The following is a 22,429-nucleotide window of genomic DNA, read 5'->3' as shown; positions in this document are numbered from 1 at the left end:
AAAACCACAAATTCGCAACTTTAGGATTTTTTCTTTAGTCGTACTGTGAAACCTTGCTTCTTGCCAGATTTCAAGATTCTAGGTCAATGGGAAGTACCCTATGGGTTCTGAAGAATGAGTTTGCGAAATTCAGAGTATGTGACATAAATGGCCGTATCTTTTGATTACATTGACTTGGGAGCTCGCATTTATTATACCGTGAAGGGACCATACACCTTTGTCTATGACGTAAATTTAAACTTGATACGTGTACCCGTTCCTGAGAAAAAATAGCTTTTAACAGTCAGGTAGGCAGACAACAAAGTTATCACATAAGGGTTCCTCTTTTACTGACTGAAGTACGGAACCCTAAAAGGGGTGCCCGTTTTAGAACGAAGCTACAGTTGAGAAGAATACTCCTTCGGTTTTCTCGTATTATAGGACGTTCGTATGGTAACAAGGGTGCTGCGCCTTTGTACTTGTGTTTATCCATGAGCATTACTATTCACTCACATGTCAGCATCATATTTAGGCCAAAAAATATGAATGTTCATGTATTTTTTTTTTAAATCAATATTTATTTTATTGGTTTCCCTCGCAAAAATTTGGAAATTTGTGGTAAGTTCCTATGGGACCAAACTGGTGAGGTCATCGATCCCTAGGCTTACATACTACTTAATATAATTGAAAGTAACTTACGCTAAGGATAACGCACACACCCATGCCCGAGGGAGGACTCAAAACTTTGGTGGGAGCAGCCGCGCGAACCGTGGTAAGGCGTCAGAGACCGCGCGGTCGGTTTTCTTTGCACGTACACCATTACAGATTCATTTTAAGGGACAGATAAACCATCGATTACTTTTTTGACTAGTTTCGTTTAACCGACGCGAGCTAACCTCAGCCCTTATTTGCTCTGGTGGCAACACGTTAGATAAACTTCCTGGCCGATTAAAACTGTGTGCCAGACCGAGACTCGAACTCGGGACCTTTGATTTTCGCGGGCAAGTGCTCTACCAAATGAGCTACCCAGCTTGAGTTCGAGTCTCGGTCCGACACACAGTTTTAATCTGCCAGCAAGTTTCATATCAGCGCACACTCCGCTGCAGAGTGAAAATCTGATTCTGGAGACACGTTAGATGTTTAAACTGTTTGGTGTGAACTAACAAGTCGCGCTTTCGTCTCTTTTGGAATGACGCAAGGCGTCAACTACATCGGTGGTCCAATGGGGCGGATCTAATCAAGAATGAGGCGTTTCATCTAGATGTGGAATATCCGAAGAAACGTGTGGACCCCACGCCGAAAGACCTAACCCACAAAATACTCTGTCAGGTTAGAGCTGGACACTTACGTACTGTTCGTCATCTGGACTAATGACAGAGGCGAAGAAAATGCAAAGATGTTTATATTTCGGTACAGAGTTTTTAAATCATCGCTAGTGTCACACAAATCCTCACGAAAGTCTAGCTGGAGGCGCTAAAGCACATATATTCTGCGCCTAGTAAAGCGTTGCCATTAAAGTTCCGAAAGCGTAGGTTCTAAGGCGAGTAACGAAATTATTGCATCGTCCTATATACATTGTGTTTTAGATAAGGCGTGTTTCTCGGCAACTTACAAAGTAATAAGTCAAGGAAATATTTATTTCGGTGGGTAATGGTGAGAATCAGTTTCTTTCTGAGCAGTTGTGAAAACAGTTTATTTAGTTATCTTCCAAATAATCGCAACAACAAGCATAATTTTATAAACGACACATTATTATTTATAGGGTTCCGTGCGAAAATCGGTAAAAACAGAACCCTTGTAGCATCACTTGTCCACATGTATGTCTGACTATCCGTCAGTTAAAAATCCGCCTTATCAGGAATGGATAGACGTATCAAATTGAAATTTATGTCACTTACCGAAGTTTGTGGTGCCTTGGTGGTGTGAAAAAGTTAAGCTTTTAAGTCAACGCAATCAAAAGATACGACCACTTACGTCACATACACTCGCTAAATCATTCATTAGAACCTGTAGGACACTTCCCCTTGACGTATAATCATTAAATTTGATAATAAGAAAGAACTGACAGTATAAGTAAAGGAAAAACCAGAAACCTGTTAATTTGTAATTGTAGCACATGAAAAGCAATTTTCTTGTCATTTGTTACCCGACTTCAAACTTAAAATTAAAACATTCAAAAGTCGTGAATTCTCGAGCCCGTTATCTTGCCAGTATCGATGTCGATAAGAGATTATCGATTCCCTGAATAGATGAAGTGTGTACACACGTACTTAAGTACGTACAGAACCCTCAGAACGCAAATCCTACCCGCACGTGGTCAATTTTTTCCCTAATGTGTAGCTGATGTTTTTATACGAACTACGTACAAATGATTTTAAATGAAATTTCTGTCAGTTTTAGTTAAGGAGCTAGAAACGTTCTAAGTTTTAGGCTCAAATGGCTCTGAGCACTATGGGACTTAACATCTATGGTCATCAGTCCCCTAGAACTTAGAACTACTTAAACCTAACTAACCTAAGGACATCACACAACACCCAGTCCTCACGAGGCAGAGAAAATCCCTGACCCCGCCGTAAGTTTTAGGTGCGGATGCAACATGAAGCTACTGGCGTCACGGAATGACAGGCTTCCTCGATGCATTGTCTGAAATCATCTGGGTTGTTTGGTGAAAAACAGGATTTTTACATATCTCCATAAAAAGAAATCTAATTCCGTTAAACTGAGCGAGCCTGCGGGCCATTCCCGAGAACCACAGCGTCCTAACCTCCTTTCAAGAAATTTTTAATTTGTTGCACATCATCATGAGCAGTATGAGCTGCGTGACATTGTGCTGCTTCCACATCGATCTGTCACTGGTGTCCAGACTGACATTTCCCAGCAGAGGACCTGAACTGTCAGCGATAAAAGTTAGGACCACGCTCTTGGATTTTTGAGACGAGTTACCTACCAAGGGTTTTCTGTGGCCAATTAGTGCGTATTATGAGGATTCATTGCATCATAGTTTGTAAGCGTGGATGCATGCGAGAACGCAACGCTTTGTGAGGCACCTAGGATGAAATTATTCACAGCCAAATCGTAGAAACTAACTCTCCTACGGAAATCTTTCCTTTTCATTTCCTGTGTCAATGGTAAGGGGTACTAGTGAAATTGTGTGTACTATTCGCGACACAGACATAAGGCAATTCCTCGTTTGCTGGCATAGTCCTTCCTTGCTAGTGTTCATCTCACCGTCACGCCGTCTCTAACTATTTGTACTTGTTCCTTGAAGCCGTTGTTCAACAGGTAAGTGTGTAATGCCTGATGGATCGCTTCGACTAGGACATTTCATTGGCTGTGTGTGCCATGTTTATTCCACGCACGATGAACCTCGTTTGCTTGCGCATTCCGACCTGCTCTATTTACGGCAGTGTGAGGGATACATTCTACAAAGTAACCGACAATGACTTCTACAGCCCATCGAAGAAGTTTATCGCTCCGTGGTAAGTAGCTCACACCTCAAACTTCGAACGTTTCTAGTTTCGAAACTAAAATTGGTAAAAAATTGATTTTTATTAATTTGTACGCTGTTAATTTATATGCTACGGCTACATAATAAAAAAATATGTTCTGTTTTTAAAAAAATACGATATATTGTTGGAACACAACTAATTAAATAATGTTCATAACTCGGCGGAGAGAGTAATGTCTAGTGCGTTTATCCGTCTAAGTAATTATTCCAGTAACTTATTATTTTGTGAGTTTCAGATAAAAATACCGTACCTGAAATAACGGTTTTATCTTTCCTAATGTACCTGATGGCAAAATTAGTTATTCGAGTTTACACTGAAATATCATGGTAGCAGTTTATATCCAGCAATACCAGTGAACGCAGCAATAAGACTGTGTGATAGAACACATCGTATAGCGGTTTCCGGAGTGCAGTTCTAGATGCAGATGAAAGTGCTCCGTTGAAAAACTTCGGATATCCTGATTCGTGTACATTTCAGTGTCACAACTTTGGGGTGACAAGCATGAGTACAGAGTCCGACAAAGATCCGGAGACTCAGCTACGTAAGACTCACGCACCGGGGTTCAGTACAAATTTAATTATGTGTATGGACAGTTCATCCATTCCAGAAATCGATAAACACTATTATTTTTGCCTATCATCGACATGGAGATTGACAACATATTGGTCCCAGACTTTCGAGCATGGTTCAGGTCGGAAGTCGAATAGCAAATGACGAAAATACTTTTTTCGTATGGTATAATTAAAAATTAACAATTTTCCGATTTTCCCCCTTGTACTGTGAAAAGTTTCTTCTTGCCAAATTGCACGTGAAGGGGAAGTACGGTATAGGTTTTAATGAGTAAGTTTGCGAGTATCAAATTATGTGACATTAATGCCAGTATCTTTTGAATGAATTGATTTGAAAGCTAACTTTTACTATACCACCAAGGGACCTTGGACCTTAGTATATGATGAACTTCAACCGTGAAACGTCTACCCGTTTCTGAGAAAAAAGAGGTCTTAACAGACAGACGGACAGACAGACAAAGTTTCCTCGTCTGTTATAATTACAAATTCACGTTTTTTGGATCTTTTCCTTTGGCTGTAGTATGAAACCTTGCTACTTGCCAAACTTAATGATTCTAGGTCAACAGGAAGTACCCTGTAACTTTTGATGGCCAAGTTTGCAAACACCAAAATGTAACGGAAATGGCGGTAGCTTTTGAATGCATTGAATTAGGTACTAACGTTTATTATACTTGACATATATTTCAAATTGATATGTCTACACGTTCCTGAGAAAAAGGGGTCTTAACAGACGCACAGACAGAGACAGTCCGGTAACAAATGAGAGAAAGACGTGTGACGTAGTTACAGATACACAGTTTTCGGATTTTTTTACCTTTGGTTGTCGTCTGAAACATTGCATCTTGCCAAATTTTATGATTTTGGGTCAACCGGAAATACTCTACAGGTATTGATTTCTGAGTTTGCGAGTATCAAATTGTGTGCCATAAATGGTCGTGTTAGTCAACTGTACTGACATAAAAACTTCACTTTTAAAATCATCAACCGATCGTAGGCCTTATTTGGAGACGTAATTCTCAAGTAGAGAAATGCGCTTTCACCAGTTGGACTAAGACAAAGAGGGATAAACTAATCCCACAAGCGCTGTTTTTTTTCACCAAATAAGATACGGAACCCCTACTACCCAAGCTGTGCGTTAACTGTTGACAAGTTCGCATGGGGCCTAAAGAGAAATGAACCGTTACCCATATCATCTGCGCTACGCCGGACATTCGTTTCAAAAATTGCAGTGAGTAAATTACACTACTGGTCATTAAAATTGCTTAACCAAGAAGAAATGCAGATGGTAAACGGGTATTCATTGGACAAATATATTACACTAGAACTGACTTGTGATTACATTTTCACGCAATATGGATGCATAGATCCTGAGAAATCAGTACCCAGAACAACCACTTCTGGCCGTAATAACGGCCTTGATACGCCTGGGCATAGCGTCAAACTGAGCTTGGATGGCGTGTACATGTACAGCTGCCCATGCAGCTTCAACATGATACCACAGTTCATCAAGAGTAGTGGCTGGCGTATTGTGACAACCCAGTTGCTTGGCCGCCATTGACCAGACGTTTTCAATTGGTGGGAGATACGGAGAATGTGCTGGTCAGGGCAGCAGTCGAACATTTTCTGTATCCAGAGAAACCCCTACAGGACCTGCCACATGCGGTCGTGCATTATCCTGCTGAAATGTAGGGTTTCACAGGGATCGAATGAAGAGTAGAGCCACGGGTCGTAACACATCTGAAATGTAACGTCCACTGTTCAAAGTGCCGTCAATGCGAACAAGAGGTGACCGAGACGTGTAACCAATGGTACCCCATACCATCACCCCGGGTGATACGCCAGTATGGCGATGACGAATACACGCTTCCAATGTGCGTTCACCGCGATGTCGCCAAACACGGATGCGACCATCATGATGCTCTAAACAGAACCGGATTCATCCAAAAAAATGACGTTTTGCCATTCGTGCACCCAGGTTCGTCATTGAGTACACCATCGCAGGCGCTCCTGTCTGTGATGCAGCGTCAAGGGTAACCGCAGCCACGGTCTCCGAGCTGATAGTCCAAGCTGCTGCAAACGTCGTCGAACTGTTCGAGCAGATGGTTGTTGTCTTACAAACGTCCCCATCTGTTTACTCAGTGATCGAGGCATGCCTGCACGATCCGTTACAGCCATGCGGATAAGATGCCTGTCATTTCGACTGCTAGTGATACGAGGCCGTTGGGATCCAGCACGGCGTTTCATATTACCCTCCTGAACCCACCGATTCCATATTCTGCTAACAGTCATTGGAGCTCGACCAACGCGAGCTGCAATGTCGCGATACGATAAACCGCAAACACGATAGGCTACAATCCGACCTTTATCAAAGTCGGAAACGTGATGGTACGCATTTCTCCTCCTTACAGGAGGCATCACATCAACGTTTTACCAGGCAACGCCGGTCAACTGCTGTTTGTGTATGAGAAATCGGTTGGAAACTTTCCTCATGTCAGCACGTTGTAGGTGTCGCCACCGGCTCCAACCTTGTGTGAAGGCTCTGAAAAGCTAATCATTTGCATATCACAACATCTTCTTCCTGTCTGTTAAATTTCGCATCTGTAGCACGTCATCTTCGTGGTGTATCAATTTTAATGGCCAGTAGTGTATAATGTACTGATACTGAACCCGTCTCTTTAGGAGGTAAATGGAATCTCGCCATAAACTTTGAAAACAACAGAAAATACGAACGTTCTATTCGTGTCGTTTTATGATGCTAGCCGGTTTAATTGTTTGTCTAAAGGCGTTCTTATAGGTCGAAATCTGTTCCCCGAAGTAAACTCGATTAATACTCAACACCTCTGTGCTTATTTTTCTTCAGTATGAATTTATTTATAAAAATGACAGTAGGACATTTAGCTGAAGTATAGTTTCCAAATTTTGGTCCTTTCGACGGGGACATAACAGTAGAAATGCATGGCTTAGCATGAAGAAAATATCTTAAAGGTTCAGAAAAATATAATTAACTGAGATGTCTGGGTTCTGCTGACAACTAAAACAGACCTTTTGTTGGCTCACTAAAACACGAGTAACTAGTTAAAGTCTAATAAGATCAGAAGTTGTGAGATGTGGATGCAGTCTCTTAATTGAATTATTAACTAGTAAGTCAAATGTGAAATAACGACGTTTTAGACGATTACAGAGATATAACTGAAGCCACACACAAAGTAAATGCTTAGCAATGATGGTGTGAATTGACGACAAGATGTTTCGAGAACAAGATATATTTAGCTTGGGTTGGGGAAAAGGCACCAAATGTATAAATTATTAGCTTAAAAACTGCTTTTAAAACCCTATTCGTTTTTTTCCTAATCCCTGGAACTAGTGTAGGACAGGACCGAGAAGAATGAAACGTTTACAACTGTAGCACGGAAAACGTGAGTGCTTTGCAGAGATAATTAGAACTGCAATGCAGCAGAATCTCTAACACAGTATCCCCTGAAAATTTCAATTCTGGATTTGAAGGAGTGGTTTTACTTCATAACATAGCAGCCACGTCAAAGAAACTGATATATGAAAAGATTAATAACACACGCGTGTATTTCACCATTGATCTCGTAATAGAAGGAAAATGAAAGTAGGTCGTTGGATAACGTGACTGGTGTGATTATCGTACAAGTCACTGTAGATAATACTACTGTTAAATAATACTGTTAATGAAGAAATTTAGCATACAGTAATCTGTCGTAACAGCAGATGAGTTGTCAGTTGAAGATAGGCCTATCTCGAGAAGGAAGGAAGGAAGATTAGGGTGTGACGTCCCGTCGACATCGAGATCATTAGAGACGGAGGACAAGCTCGCAATGTTTCAAGATTGAGGAAGAGTATCGGCCGCGCTATTTCAAAGGAACAATGCCAGCATTTTCCTCTAGAGATTTAGAGAAATCACCGAAAACCTATGTCTAGATGTACAGACGCTGATTTGAACTGTCGTCCTTCCGAATGGGAATCCAGTGTGCTAACCACAGAACTATTCCGTTCTGTCATTCGAAAGGGAATACACCAAATAAAAATACAGCAAATAAAATGTGTCCAAGTATTGTCAGTTTCCGTTACATCGTTGTAGAAACTGTCATGGATATCTTCACACCTATAATGGTAAATCATTCCTTGTCTCCTTTCCCAAGAAAGAGCTCTGAAGATAACGGCAAGAATAATAAATCTCTCAGTATATTGAGTACTGAGCGCCATGCAGTTCAGTTATTTGCAGACCTTGGATCCAAATGATGATTAATCAGAAAAATCGTATCAACAGGAAAGAAAGGTAACACCAAGGAGAACTGTGTCGGCAAATCTAACAGAGATGAGAGTATTTAAAAATTGCTTGAGGATGAAGTAGATAAGAAGCATTTGCGACTAGTGTCTTAATATATTAACAGAATCTTCCGTCGGTTCTTGGTAGAACAACATTATAATAATAAATGAAAAGCACCAGTTTGCTTTTGTTCTACAATATTATTTTTATTGCTAACCGGTTTATGGCTTACAAGGCCATCTTCAGACATTTACTGAGTATTATCACCAAGAAGTTAAATGTTAGCAGACAACATTGGAAGAGAAGTAACACATCTAGAGTGAAGTAGAAACATACAGTGAGTAACATCTTTGCAATGAAATAGTAAAAACTGAACAGTACATAAATAACAATGGAGCTGACAGGAAAACATTTAGCACAAAATAGGAATAGCATGCCTACGTAACAGTTTCTATTAATAAACAAAACTAATAAAATAAGATAAAATTAGTACTAGACAAGGCTGCATCAAGAGGTATGAAACATGGAGAGTGATACACAACCAATTAAGAAAGAAGAGACAGTTGTCAATGTAAATACAGAATACACGAGGAACTTAAGCAATATCAATAAGAAAAACAGAAATTAGTAAATGCAGGAAAATTATGTAGGTATGCTATTCCTATTTTGTGCTAAATGTTTTCCTGTCAACTCCGTTGTTATTTATGTACTGTTCAGTTTTTACTATTTCATTGCAAAGATGTTACTCACTGTATGTTTCTACTTCACTCTAGATGTGTTACTTCTCTTCCAATGTTGTCTGCTAACATTTAACTTCTTTGGTGATAATACTCAGTAAATGTCTGAAGATGGCCTTGTAAGCCGAAAACCGGTTAGCAATAAAAATAATATTGTAGAACAAAAGCAAACTGGTGCTTTTCATTTATTAATATAGTGTCTTAATACACTCCTGGAAATTGAAATAAGAACACCGTGAATTCATTGTCCCAGGAAGGGGAAACTTTATTGACACATTCCTGGGGTCAGATACATCACATGATCACACTGACAGAACCACAGGCACATAGACACAGGCAACAGAGCATGCACAATGTCGGCACTAGTACAGTGTATATCCACCTTTCGCAGCAATGCAGGCTGCTATTCTCCCATGGAGACGATCGTAGAGATGCTGGATGTAGTCCTGTGGAACGGCTTGCCATGCCATTTCCACCTGGCGCCTCAGTTGGACCAGCGTTCGTTCTGGACGTGCAGACCGCGTGAGACGACACTTCATCCAGTCCCAAACATGCTCAATGGGGGACAGATCCGGAGATCTTGCTGGCCAGGGTAGTTGACTTACACCTTCTAGAGCACGTTGGGTGGCACGGGATACATGCGGACGTGCATTGTCCTGTTGGAACAGCAAGTTCCCTTGCCGGTCTAGGAATGGTAGAACGATGGGTTCGATGACGGTTTGGATGTACCGTGCACTATTCAGTGTCCGCTCGACGATCACCAGTGGTGTACGGCCAGTGTAGGAGATCGCTCCCCACACCATGATCCCGGGTGTTGGCCCTGTGTGCCTCGGTCGTATGCAGTCCTGATTGTGGCGCTCACCTGCACGGCGCCAAACACGCATACGACCATCATTGGCACCAAGGCAGAAGCGACTCTCATCGCTGAAGACGACACGTCTCCATTCGTCCCTCCATTCACGCCTGTCGCGACACCACTGGAGGGGGGCTGCACGATGTTGGGGCGTGAGCGGAAGACGGCCTAACGGTGTGCGGGACCGTAGCCCAGCTTCATGGAGACGGTTGCGAATGGTCCTCGCCGATTCCCCAGGAGCAACAGTGTCCCTAATTTGCTGGGAAGTGGCGGTGCGGTCCCCTACGGCACTGCGTAGGATCCTACGGTCTTGGCGTGCATCCTTGCGTCGCTGCGGTCCGGTCCCAGGTCGACGGGCACGTGCACCTTCCGCCGACCACTGGCGACAACATCGATGTACTGTGGAGACCTCACGCCCCACGTGTTGAGCAATTCGGCGGTACGTCCACCCGGCCTCCCGCATGCCCACTATACGCCCTCGCTCAAAGTCCGTCAACTGCACGTACGGTTCACGTCCACGCTGTCGCGGCATGCTACCAGTGTTAAAGACTGCGATGGAGCTCCGTATGCCACGGCAAACTGGCTGACACTGACGGCGGCGGTGCACAAATGCTGCGCAGCTAGCGCCATTCGACGGCCAACACCGCGGTTCCTGGTGTGTCCGCTGTGCCGTGCGTGTGATCATTGGTTGTACAGCCCTCTCGCAGTGTCCGGAGCAAGTATGGTGGGTCTGACACACCGGTGTCAATGTGTTCTTTTTTCCATTTCCAGGAGTGTAGTTTAAAATTCATGAACTTAAATTTTCCACTAAGCTAGTGATTGGTGCCAGTGACGAAAAAATGTCCAATACGGTCTAAAATTCTTTACATGTGAATCAACCATAATTAATGACGGGAATAGACTGAAAGCTTGTGTCTTGGACATGTGTGTCTTTGACATGTGTAACATGCGACAGACTCTTGATGGTTCAACAGCAATGACATGAACTTCCTACGAAATTAAAGAGAGTGTCATTTCAGATTTTAATCAATTCAAAGCTTTACTGAAAAGCAAAAGTGTATGGAGAAGTGTTCAGTGTGTTCAGCAACCGACCTGACAAAAAATCCTAGCTAGATTTCGTTATAGGTAAAGTGAGTGGACAGATCAAAACCTGTCTTTACGGTCGCTCAGTGATTGTATCAGAACTGAAAGGAAGATGATACAAATAAGCCTGAGACTGGATTCAGTCTCCGCTGAGGAAGCTGGTAGTACAGCTACTTGTTTCAGCCATCTGGGAGACGCCGACGTGACGTTTTGAAACAAGTGCTCGTAGAACAGATCAACTAAAATCACTCAACAGAGGAAAGACAATTGGACCTGCCGTTCCTAAAAGCACTACGGTAAAATTTCGCCAATTCTAGCTGCAGTCTGTGGTACGTCGCTGGAGCAAGAAGTGTCCCAAAGGATTGGCGACTGGATGAGTGTTTAAACTGGACGGAGAATTCTGCCGCCACGTCTGCCGGAGGACTTGCACCCGCCTCCATGCCCCCAGAAAGTTTTGGAGCATATTTCCGTACGATGTGAACTGCAAACTCATGCAGTCACTCGTTCTACTGAATCTTGTAATATTTCTGGCTTAGTCAGCCATCATATTAGGCTCCAAGAAGCTGTTCCCAGAGCAGTGGAGATGCAAGAAGTATATAGATGACGAAATGTGGTCCGAGGTACCTGTGACATGTTAGATTCGGTACCATTCCCGTGAGGAATGCTAGTGCTCTGTGATTGGCTGCTGTGTTCGGAGCAAGGGCACCAAAACGTTAAAGTATAGTTATTATTATTAGTTAAACTACTCATTGGAATGACTTCTCTTTTTAATATATATATATCTCTCAACAGCTGACTATCAATCAGTCATTTTAGAATTATTAAAAACAGTTAAAATCAAAATCAAAAGACGGACGAAATTGCAGACGAAGCACTTCGGCAGCGTTCGGGTCACGCCTTTTCTGGTGTGGCGCACAAATTGTTTCGGGCTGTTCGTCACACTGGATTAGGCAGTCGAGAAGAACAGGCATGTCTGTCTTAGGATGTGTTTCCAATTTTTCTTTAAGTTCCTGTTCGTCACTCTGGATTAGGCAGTCGAGATGTAGAGTCACGTTGTCTGTGGCAGGACGTGTTTGCCAGTATTCAGTATTAAAAGATTCACTACGGTAGTCATGAGGCACAGACACGTTCCACAAATAGTGTAAAAATACATTTTCGTAAACATTGTGTTTGATCATGTACTTTGCTGTATCAGAAGGTTTTGTGTTAAGATCATGTAGTCTTCTCGTGTGGCTATATTAAAATATGGGAGTGGCATCCCAAAGAAGTGATACATTATTTCAGAACAGAACCTCGCTAAAAGTCAGTTTCGGCCTCAAGATACAGAACCTACGACCTGCGTGCTGTTTTCTGCACTGGGACATCAACTTGAAGATAGCAGGTTAGTGAACTATAACAGAACCCTCGTATTCCACAGAGTGCGGTGGAAACAACTAGGCGCGTCACGTGTACTGCATGCACAGAACAAACGTGCTCAGTGACGTCATCTGCAGTAATGCAGAGGAGGTAAAGGAGGATGATCGTTATTAACACCAACAACCAATTCATTCTTCCTTTCTTGCCGTAATCTCCACTATTGTGATGTAATTCAACAAGTCATGAGTAGTAAAAACACAAGATGGTTGGAACTGAACAAGAAGGTGCATTAGACCACCACCATTCGAGGATATGACCGTGTCAGTGTTTCGTATGCCCAGTCAGGTTGGTTGTTACCCGATAAGTTAATGGAATACCACACGTTACGTCTGCTTCCTTCAGTACGCACGCGCCCCAGTACCTCGTTGTCGAGGTTAAACATCTCTCTTGCCACCATAATACAAACAGGTGGTGTCACTTGTCTAGTTTACCACCTGTGCTCGTTCATAAAATAACATTTGAGAGCCTTGCGCACGCCAGTTTTTTGTCGACAGCTGCGGTCCTGCATTGCAGGTCTTTGGCCGTTGCCTAGGAACGAGACCACGCGCACACTTTGCCCGAATTCTTACGCGAATCGTCACCTTAGTTGGCGCGAGTAATGAGTGATTGGGCAAATATCCTTTAGGAACATTACGAATGTAATTTGTGGACAGTTGGGAATGTGGGTCTCGCGGGAAGCGTGCAAGGGATTAGTCCCTGCAGCCGCGCTATCCTCTGTGCCCTAGGTGGTTCAGATAGAGCGTCTGCCATGTAAGCAGAAGATCCTGGGTTCGAGTCCCGTTTGGGGTACACATTTTCAGCTGTCCACATTGAGGTATGTCAACAACACTTGTTGGCAGCTGAGGGTTTAGTTTAATTATTTTATCAAAATAAAATTCGCAGACTTCCCACTGAGAGAAACTTGGAGAATTCAATAATGTGCAGAAAAAAAGGATCAAATGGCTGACAATGAGGTGGTTACATTATGAAATAGAATACCCATTTACCCTTACGTTTAAGCAGCCTCAGAGCCCTGATGTGTAATTTGACAAAATCGACTTAAAGAAGCATGGGCATCTAATGAATTACTTTCGTAACATCCAACAGGACCCTCTTTATACTACTCGACAATCAGCAACAAAGGCGAAGGAAAAGGACGTGGAGGATTTACTGCTGTACATTCCATCTGGCTATCACCACGTTTTCAATAACCTACCGTGCAACACTGGCACAAGAACTTCCTCTGCTTTGCAAGAGCAAGCAGATGAAAGTGAATCTAAATCGCTTTAAGTTCCTGTTGGGAAATATTTGCTACGAGCAAAGAGAAGGCACAAAACTATAATTATATATTTCAGAAAAGGGATTTTCATAACTGTTTCTTTAATAAAACCTGAAGACTAGAACAAAGGGGAAGATATGAGAATAATACATTCGGTGCGCAAAAGAATCAAATCCAAAGTTTTACTTTTCTTTTGAATGCAGCAACTAATACCACTTAAATTTGCCATTATTCTGTATGGGAATACATTATACAAAATATCTTTTATGATTCAGATACATTGAAACGCTGTAAACGTTTCCTTGTAATTATCATGCAGGTTTCTCGTACGATCTTGTCAACCGTATCATGTCTGTTTTTCTGAGAACTTTCTTATTCGCTTGTGCACTGAACGCCTCACATATTACACTGGGAATAAATGTTATCAAAGTGATATTCAGCAGATGCCGGTAAATGTTTAATTCTTTTACTACGTAAACCATCGTCATGTAGACGAATAGCGTGTGGCACTGCTCTGCTTGTAAGGAAGTTGTAGTGTACACTGTTATGATTCCTGTTCGTCGCACGTAAACATAGCCATGCTGTCACTTTGGTCAAGTTCACGTTGTTGCGTAACGTGTGTCAAGCATTAGTACTTCTGAAATGTATATACACACTTGTGTAAAAGCAGGTCAGGTCTTACCTCGTGTCCGTCGGCTGACTGGTGATCAGTGGCCCTACGACGAAACGGCGCTTGCTGCCTGCTTGTGACTGCACCACAGCGCACAAACACAAGGTGTCGCTGGTCGCGAACAGATATACCGGCCCACGCTGACTTGTGGGAACTGGCTGCAGATCTGATATCTGCGCTTCCGCGGCTGCTCCGCCAGCAGCCGTTCTGCGCGCTTACGGCGCAAGAGCTAACGAACGCCCGAGGTCTTCGTGACGTAGTACCACACGGCACGTGCGACGCACGGAAATGCTGACTCAGCCAGAGTCGCCAGATTGCGCGAGTTTCAGGCACGTGGCGTTCAGAGTCGCACCGACAACGGTCGGCAGACGCAGTCGCCAGAGTACGTGGCCACATCGGCCGACAGCCTGATCACAGTGCGTCCTATCTCCTTCGTAAATTTTTGGTAGGATGACGAAGGTTACAATCTATTTTAACTGCCGTGAGGAAGATGAATGCCCTGACACCTCCGTGCCCGGAGAGGAGTGCTGCATTGCGATTTTTGCTAGTAAAAGAGGGCGGAATGATGCTAGTGTGCTATATGTATCTCGAAAAGAAATGGCTAGTACTGCACATTCTTTCCTCAATTACAGGAATAATAACAAGACAAGTTTTAAGAATATGTCAGCTGTAGAGAGAAACCTTCTTTTACATAATCGAGATGATTCGTGGTGATACTGAAAAGCAAAATTACAAACATTTTAGCCGGCCGCGGTGGCCGAGCGGTTCTAGGCGCTGCAGTCCAGAACCGCGCGAGTGCTACGGTCGCAGGTTCGAAACCTGCCTCGGGCATGTATATGTGTGATGTCCTTAGGTTAGTTAGGTTTAAGTTGTTCTAAGTTCTAGGGGACTGATGACCTCAGACGTTAAGTCCCATAGTGCTCAGAGCCATTTGAACCATTTTTACAAACATTTTGCACAACCTCAAATTCAGCGAACCAGAAACATGACAATTAACTTCCGATGACTGCTTTTCAGCATACGTGTGAAAGACAAAAGTAAAATTTATATTAAGATACTCCGTTAAACTTAAAGCTCTGAAAAATGGGAAACACATACGCCAAGTATCTCGAATAACAGAATCATCACCCTACAGGTACAAGTACATCAGTAAGTAGCAATTATAATTCGTAGACAGCTAATGCTCACCCATCTCAGTCTAAAAACGATCCACTAAAGTAACATTAAGCATAAGATGCGCCACCTTTCTCACTTAAAGAAATTATTTTTTAACGGTATAGTTTATGCCTAAAATTTCTGATAAAGATTTTCCCTACAGCGTAGTTTCCATTAAATGACGCTTCACACATACCGGCCTGTGATAGCACTGGCCGTGATGCCAGTGGCGGATACACAATGAGGGCCGGCCGGGGTGGCCAAGCGGTTCTAGGCGCTACAGTCTGGAACCGCGCGACCGCTACGGTCGCAGGTTCAAATCCTGTCTCGGGCATGGATGTGTGTGATGTCCTTAGGTTAGTTAGGTTTAAGTAGTTCTAAGCTCTAGGGGACTGATGACCTCAGATGTTACAGTTCCGTAGTGCTCAGAGCCATTTGAACCATTTGAACATAATGAGGGGGGAGGGGGGGTGGGGACTTCCCGCATTGCCGCCCGCGCCGCACCAGCCAGTCAGCCCGTAAGCTATTCGTTCCTTTCTTTCGTCAGTCGACTCGACTGAATCGAGTTATCGAGTAGTTGTACTTTCCTATTTATTTATTTATTTCGTTATCAGTATGGAGTAACCCACCACCTTGAAATATAAGGTGGGCTCGATGCTTCTAAATCTAAAAGCAAATACTTCTTATTGGTGTAGAATTGTTAATGCTTCTTTTTCTTTTTTTATATAATATAAAGAACATAATATATAAAGATTTCTCTAAGGTTACTGAGAACTGAATGCTTAACAATTGTTAAAATGGTTCCATATAATTTGTTTCTGCCTAGTTGATGAGAATATAGTTTATATAATGCAAACAACAAAGAAAAATAAAAAAAGAAAATGTAATACAATGAATGGGGTAAAATAATTTGCAGTATGTAGAGGGAAGTGATATACTACATTTGGATGTGTAATATAGTCTAAGTAGCATGTTGGTTGATAATGGCCTATTTCTACCGATTTCAGATTAGAAGGTCTCGGTAGAACCTCGATCCTCGATCTATTCTCATCTGAAATGGTTTGTGCCTATGTATGTTCACTGTGTCTGTGTGGATTGGTACATTACGGGGAGTGCTGCAAATCAGGACACTACATGATACTCAGCAGCTGTTTGTTTGTCCTACTGTTGGTAGTTGTGGTATATTGTATGTGATACCTTAGATACATACACCTGGTATTATACAGATTAAATACTGATTGAGCATTTCGTTCATGGAATACATGAATTTTAGCTTTACATGAGAAATACACTTACGTTCGTAAATTTTTTAGTAGAAATAGAATGTAGTTCATTGCTACTTGACTGCATTATTCCTTAAATAACTCAATGCATAACATTTTTATTTTTCTACGTACTTTATACAGAAAATATATTTGATATATAAAATTCATTGATTGTATCTTTGAATACTGTAGACTTCTGTCTACACACAGTAAGACGAGTAATACATTACTGCTCGTGTGCAGTATACTTTAAACACTACGCAGTATGTCGTTGGGGAGGAAGGGCCTCAGAATAAAACTTCTTCGAGCCTTCTCCCCCCAAGCGACGTTACCTTATTACTACCGTCTTAGAATGTGGCGTCGGCGTCTGTTTGTTTTATGATTGTTACTGCATGTTGTGTTGTTTGTGTCTGTGTTCTGGCTTGCAGTGTCATGCGTTGTTGGTTTGGGTCCCTTACGTATTGATCCCTTCGCTTAGCGTTCCTTCCTCGGTTTCGGAATCTGTGGTCGTGCTTGTGTCCTCCCATGTGGTTTGTTGTATGGTTTGTGCTTGTCTACACCTCCTTCCATATCGGGTTTGGCGCTGCAGAGTGTTCGATACAATATCGGTTACGCTATTTATTGTGTTTTAATCATCGGGATTACGTATTATTCTGGCGATGTCATTGTCGTCCTGTATAGGTCTCACTTTTGCTAGGGTGTTGCACAGCAGTGTGATATGTCCTGGTGTCTCAGTTTCTCCGCAAATGCATACTTCATCGTCAGTTTTTCCCATGCGGTTTAAGTGTACCGGATACGGCTTGTGGCCCGTCGGGAAATGGACCATCCCCCGGCTTGGGTCGACATGTTTCAGTTGTAATCTTTCGCGTGCGTCAGGAAAGAAAGAGTGTACTCGGCGATCTTTGTCGGATACGTTCCACTCTCTCTGCCATGTTTGAATCCGCCATTGTTTCATTTGTGTTTTGTTCACAGTGTTGGTTCCCGTAATTTGGGTGACTTTATCGAGTCTGACTCTCTTAAGAGAGTAAACTGCAGCTCAATAACGTTTTGTTATGTCTATAGGGCAGGTCCCCATCACAACGCAAAGTGCCTCTAGTGTCGTGGTGTTGAGGGCTCAGCTCATTCTCAGCAGTACACTACTTTGACCCTGTCTTGCAACTGTCTTGTTAGTCTGTATGTTCAGTCTGTGAGCCCAAGCACTTGCGGCGAAGCATGCGATGGATTCAAATATCGCAATGTGGTAGATCCTTGCGGTCTTAATAGGTAATTTGTACTGGGTTGTGTTGAGTCTTGCTAGTTTGTGCATAATTTTGGAGGCTTTGTCAGTTTGATATGATGATTGAAAGTCTGTTTTTCGTCAAAATGCAGTCCTACATAACGTGTGTCTTGCTTCCTCTTTATGCTTGTATTTTCTAATTTTAGAACTGGCTTTCACTGTAGTGTCCCTCTAAGCAGTAAATATACAGTTTTGTTGGGAGATATTTTTAATTATTTTCTTTGCACCAACTGTTAATTTTATGAAGCAGTTGCGTGCCTCTTGTCTCCAGAGCTGCCCTCGAGTTGGCTGACACCACTACGAGCAGGTCATCTGCGTAAGCCACCACACCTCTTACCCTGTCGTCACTGGTCAGGGTGTTCAGCAAGGACTCGATTGAGATGACCCAGAATATTGGTCCACAGATCGAGCCCTGTTTACATCCCTTTGTTATTCTCTTGATAACCTTTCGTGTACCAGCCGTCCACTCCGTCATTCTGCCTCTGCAGTAGTTGAGGAAGCTATTGTAGAGGGAAGTTGATAGCTTCATTTCCCTTAACCTTGTGATGAGGGACGGACACCACAAGTTGTCAAAAGCCCCGGCTGTGTCGATTAGTATGGCGGCCACGTATTTTTCGCTGATGCTATTTGTAACTGTCAGTTGATTGACGGCGTCTTCTATTGATCTCCCTTCCCTGGAGCCGAATTGATGGGGCGTTAGGTCGAGGAGTTACCTGTGCGATTGCCGGTCGCGGTAGCCGAGCGGTTCTAGGCGCTCAGTTCGGAACCGCGCGACTGCTACGGTCGCAGGTTCGAATCCTGCCTCGGGCATGGATGTGTGTGATGTCCTTAGGTTAGTTAGGTTTAAGTAGTTCTAAGTTCTAGGGGACTGATGACCTCAGCAGTTAAGTCCCATAGTGCTCAGAGCCATTTGAACCATCTGTGCGATTGTAAACGGTCACACCGGAGCCTTTCCTGTACCTTGTCGAGAGTGTTTAAGAGGCAGTTAGGTCGGTACGTTTTGGGCTCTGTTGGCTCTTTGTCCTGTGATTTCCTGATTATTACTAGATTAGCAGTTTTCCAGAGGTTTGGAATTCTACCTGTTAGTAGTGCCTCGTTGAACATATTAGTAACAAAGGTGTGATTTGTGTTACTGTTTGTTTTAATGTTCCTGAAAGTATTTTGTCTGGGCCGGGTGCTTTTCGGTTTTTAAGCCTGCTGATTGCCGTCGCGACTTCTTGCGCGAATGGCATGGTTACACTGTCACTGATGTATGGTTGCCTTATCTTTTCTCTTAGGTCAGTGTGTTGTCGTTTGTCTTATGGGGGGTCATCATCTGGGGGGTGCCTGTTCAGAAGATATTCTGCTGTGTTTCTCCATCCTCTGGTCATTATGCCGTCAGCTTGCTTTAGTGTTGACGGAACTGTCAGTGTCTTAACTCGTTCTGTTTTATCTTGTATGGTTGTTCCCAGATGTCGTTCTGTAGCTGGGTTTTGACAAAATTGGATTAGTTGTCTTGCCTTGTTGTCTTTAGCTGTTTCTGGTATTTCTGTTTAGCGTCACGATACACGCCAAGTCTCATCTGTCTTTCAGGGAGACCGCATCTCGTGGTCGTGCGGTAGCGTTCTCGCTTCCCACGCCCGGGTTCCCGGGTTCGATTCCCGGCGGGGTCAGGGATTTTCTCTGCCTCTTGATGGCTGGGTGTTGTGTGATGTCCTTAGGTTAGTCAGGTTTAAGTAGTTCTAAGTTCTAGGGGACTGATGACCATTGATGTTACGTCCCATAGTGCTCAGAGCCATTTGAACCATTTGTCTTTCAGGAGCTGTCTTTGTTTGTTGGTAGTACTTTCTTTTGCCCCGTGATTCCTTCCTTAGTCTTGTCCGTTCTGTCGATCACGGTTGTTTCTGTCCCCGCCCAGTTTCTCCCCGCGGTATAGCTGCTTCCTGTGCTCTTTGTCGGATCTCTGTCAGTAGATGCGTTTTGTAATCTATATTGCCTTGAACAGTGTGTAATGACGACGCCTCAACAATATCTCGAACTTTTTGCCAGTCGGCTCTTCCTACGAGTAAATGCTTCTGTTCATAGTCCATGTTATGCGTATTGACATATCTGTCCGTGGTTATGACGATTGCGTTGTGGTCGCTGTGTGTGGCTCTGTCTAATACCCTCCATGTGTTAACTCGTGGAAGAGATTTTTCTTTCTCTAGAGAAAGGTCTGTTACTTACACCACAGGCGTCTCCGCGGTAGGTAGGTGGCTGACTCTCCCTATTCAGTATGAAGAGGTTGCATTCATTTACTACGTCAAGCACTAGTTGCCCTCTGTCGTCAGTTCTGTCTCAGTTCCACGAGGGGGATTTTGCGTTGGTTTCGGTTAGAATGAGAAGCCTTTTTCTTTCTGAGTGTCGTGCAATGTCCTTTATTTTGTCTAAGAAAGGTTCTATATCATACGAGTAGTGAGCGTAAATAGACGACATGAGCCATATATTGTCCGTCTGTTATTTCTGCTGTGGCAATGTGTTCAGAGCAAACCTAGGAGATCTGTGTTACTGTGAGGTTTTATTAACTACTAGTATTGCGGATTTCGCGTCTGGTGTTCCTGCTATTGTGATGTAATATAAGGGGAGCCCTGAAATCTTCCCGCCTCGCAGAAAAGGTTCCTGAACGCAGGCGATGTCTGCTTTTGTTTCTTTTAAGAGCCTACCTAGTTCCCTGTTTACTAGTGTACTGCCCTGGCAATTTAATTGTATTACCTTTAGGAGGGATATCTAGTGAAGGAAAAACACTTGGGTGTGGTTTCTTTAAAATCCAGAAACACGCTTCGTGTGCTTCACGAAGTCCTTATATACTTTCTCTAGGTTTAGGCCTTCTCCCTTCGCACACATGCCTCTCCTAACAAAATGGTTCAAATGGCTCTGAGCACTATGGGACTTAACATCTGAGGTCATCAGTCACCTAGAACTTAGAACTACTTAAACCTAACTAACCTAAGGACATCAGACACATCCATGCCCGAGGCAGGATTCGAACCTGCGACCGTAGCAGTCGCGCGGTTCCAAATTGAAGCGCCTAGAATCGTTCGGCCACACCGGCCGGCCCTCTCCTAACAGCTTACACAGTTCTATGGGGTTCGTTGGGAGATATTCAACTCTTAGGATCATCCTGTCAGTTTGTTCTGTAGTTGGGAAGCAGATTTTATCCCCGTTTTCATGCTTAGTTCGTATTACATAGCGAAGAGCTGTTCGAAATATATCCTTGTTTTCTAGGCTGCTAAGTCGTAGGTCAGCTTCTAAGTTTTCGTAGTTTACGTGATTAACGGTATTCAGCTTGGGATCTCTGATTGTGTCTAGTTGGTGTTGTTGACTGTTTGTTGCTCCGATTTCGAGTAATTCTGTAGCGCAGCATGTCTTTCCTGCTTTATGGTTTCTGGTAGTGTGGAGTTTGATGTGTTTTCGCTGCGCATTTCCCCTGATAATGACTTGTTGTTTTTGATCTCTACCGGGGACTTGGTCGTGAAAGGTGACTGTTGTATGTCCGTTTCTGGGGAGGTTGCGTTTGATGTTGTGCCGGTACAGGATGTGTCTTTCTGTTCAGTTACATTACTGTTTTGTTTTTCGTAGTGACTGTGTTCGCTACCCCCGAAGACAAAACGAACTGGTGTAATATAGGGTCTACATTTGGTTGTATTACATTATACTTGTTGCGCGGGTAGTGTACAATTGTCTTTCTTTGTTTTTCCCTGTGGTGTTGGATTTCTTGTGAACTCAGTGACATCTTCATTCTCAGGATGTTCAAGGACGTCGTTATATTTCTCTGTACTATCTCGCAGTATTTCGTCTTCCAGTTCGTCAACTCATAAAAGGAGACCAGCCTGGAAGATGGCCCATCAAACGTATGATATTTCAGGCGCCTGGTAATTCATATTCAATTGCACCCTGCACGCACATATCGTCTATATAGTCGGTAATGCTGAAGTACCTAAACTGTATTTTCTCCCAGAACTGAGGTATTACATTAGTATTAGTATCTGCATATGGGGGTTGTAATATCCCCATGTGTTGCCGCCAGGCAACGGCTCGCCACCGGACACTCATCCTAGTCGACGGCGATTTGTATCTTTGCCTGTTTGTGTTATTTGTTACGTCTGTTCCTGCGTGTGTTAAGGGGGTAGGTTTCTTACGGTTATGGTAGCTCTCCTTGTTAATGGATGTTGTCCAGAAAATTGTACTCAGTGCGCTCTATTTGTCTTTCGTAGAGCTGTTTATACGTAGGAAGTCTGCCCCCCACCCCCCTTCCTTATCGTATGTTCTGTTTCTGTGTTTGCGTGGTATACAGCCTACAGGATTCTCCTGCCTGCGTTCTGACTTTCTGTGTCCCGGTTTTGCACG

General features: G+C 43.2%; 1 protein-coding gene across 1 annotated transcript in view; it reads right to left on the bottom strand.

Moving 5' to 3' along the window:
- The window catches only part of LOC124544959 (UDP-glycosyltransferase UGT5-like), a 134,804-nt gene extending 120,211 nt beyond the window's left edge, over positions 1–14,593 (bottom strand). The window contains exon 1 of the mRNA XM_047123706.1: positions 14,381–14,593. The gene's annotated coding sequence lies outside the window, so the exon portion shown is untranslated. The remainder of the gene's footprint in view (positions 1–14,380) is intronic.
- Positions 14,594–22,429: the final 7,836 nt, after the last annotated feature.

This window comes from Schistocerca americana, chromosome 8, assembly GCF_021461395.2.
Source record: "Schistocerca americana isolate TAMUIC-IGC-003095 chromosome 8, iqSchAmer2.1, whole genome shotgun sequence".
Lineage (NCBI taxonomy): Eukaryota > Metazoa > Arthropoda > Insecta > Orthoptera > Acrididae > Schistocerca > Schistocerca americana.
This window is presented reverse-complemented; position numbering and strand designations above follow the sequence as displayed.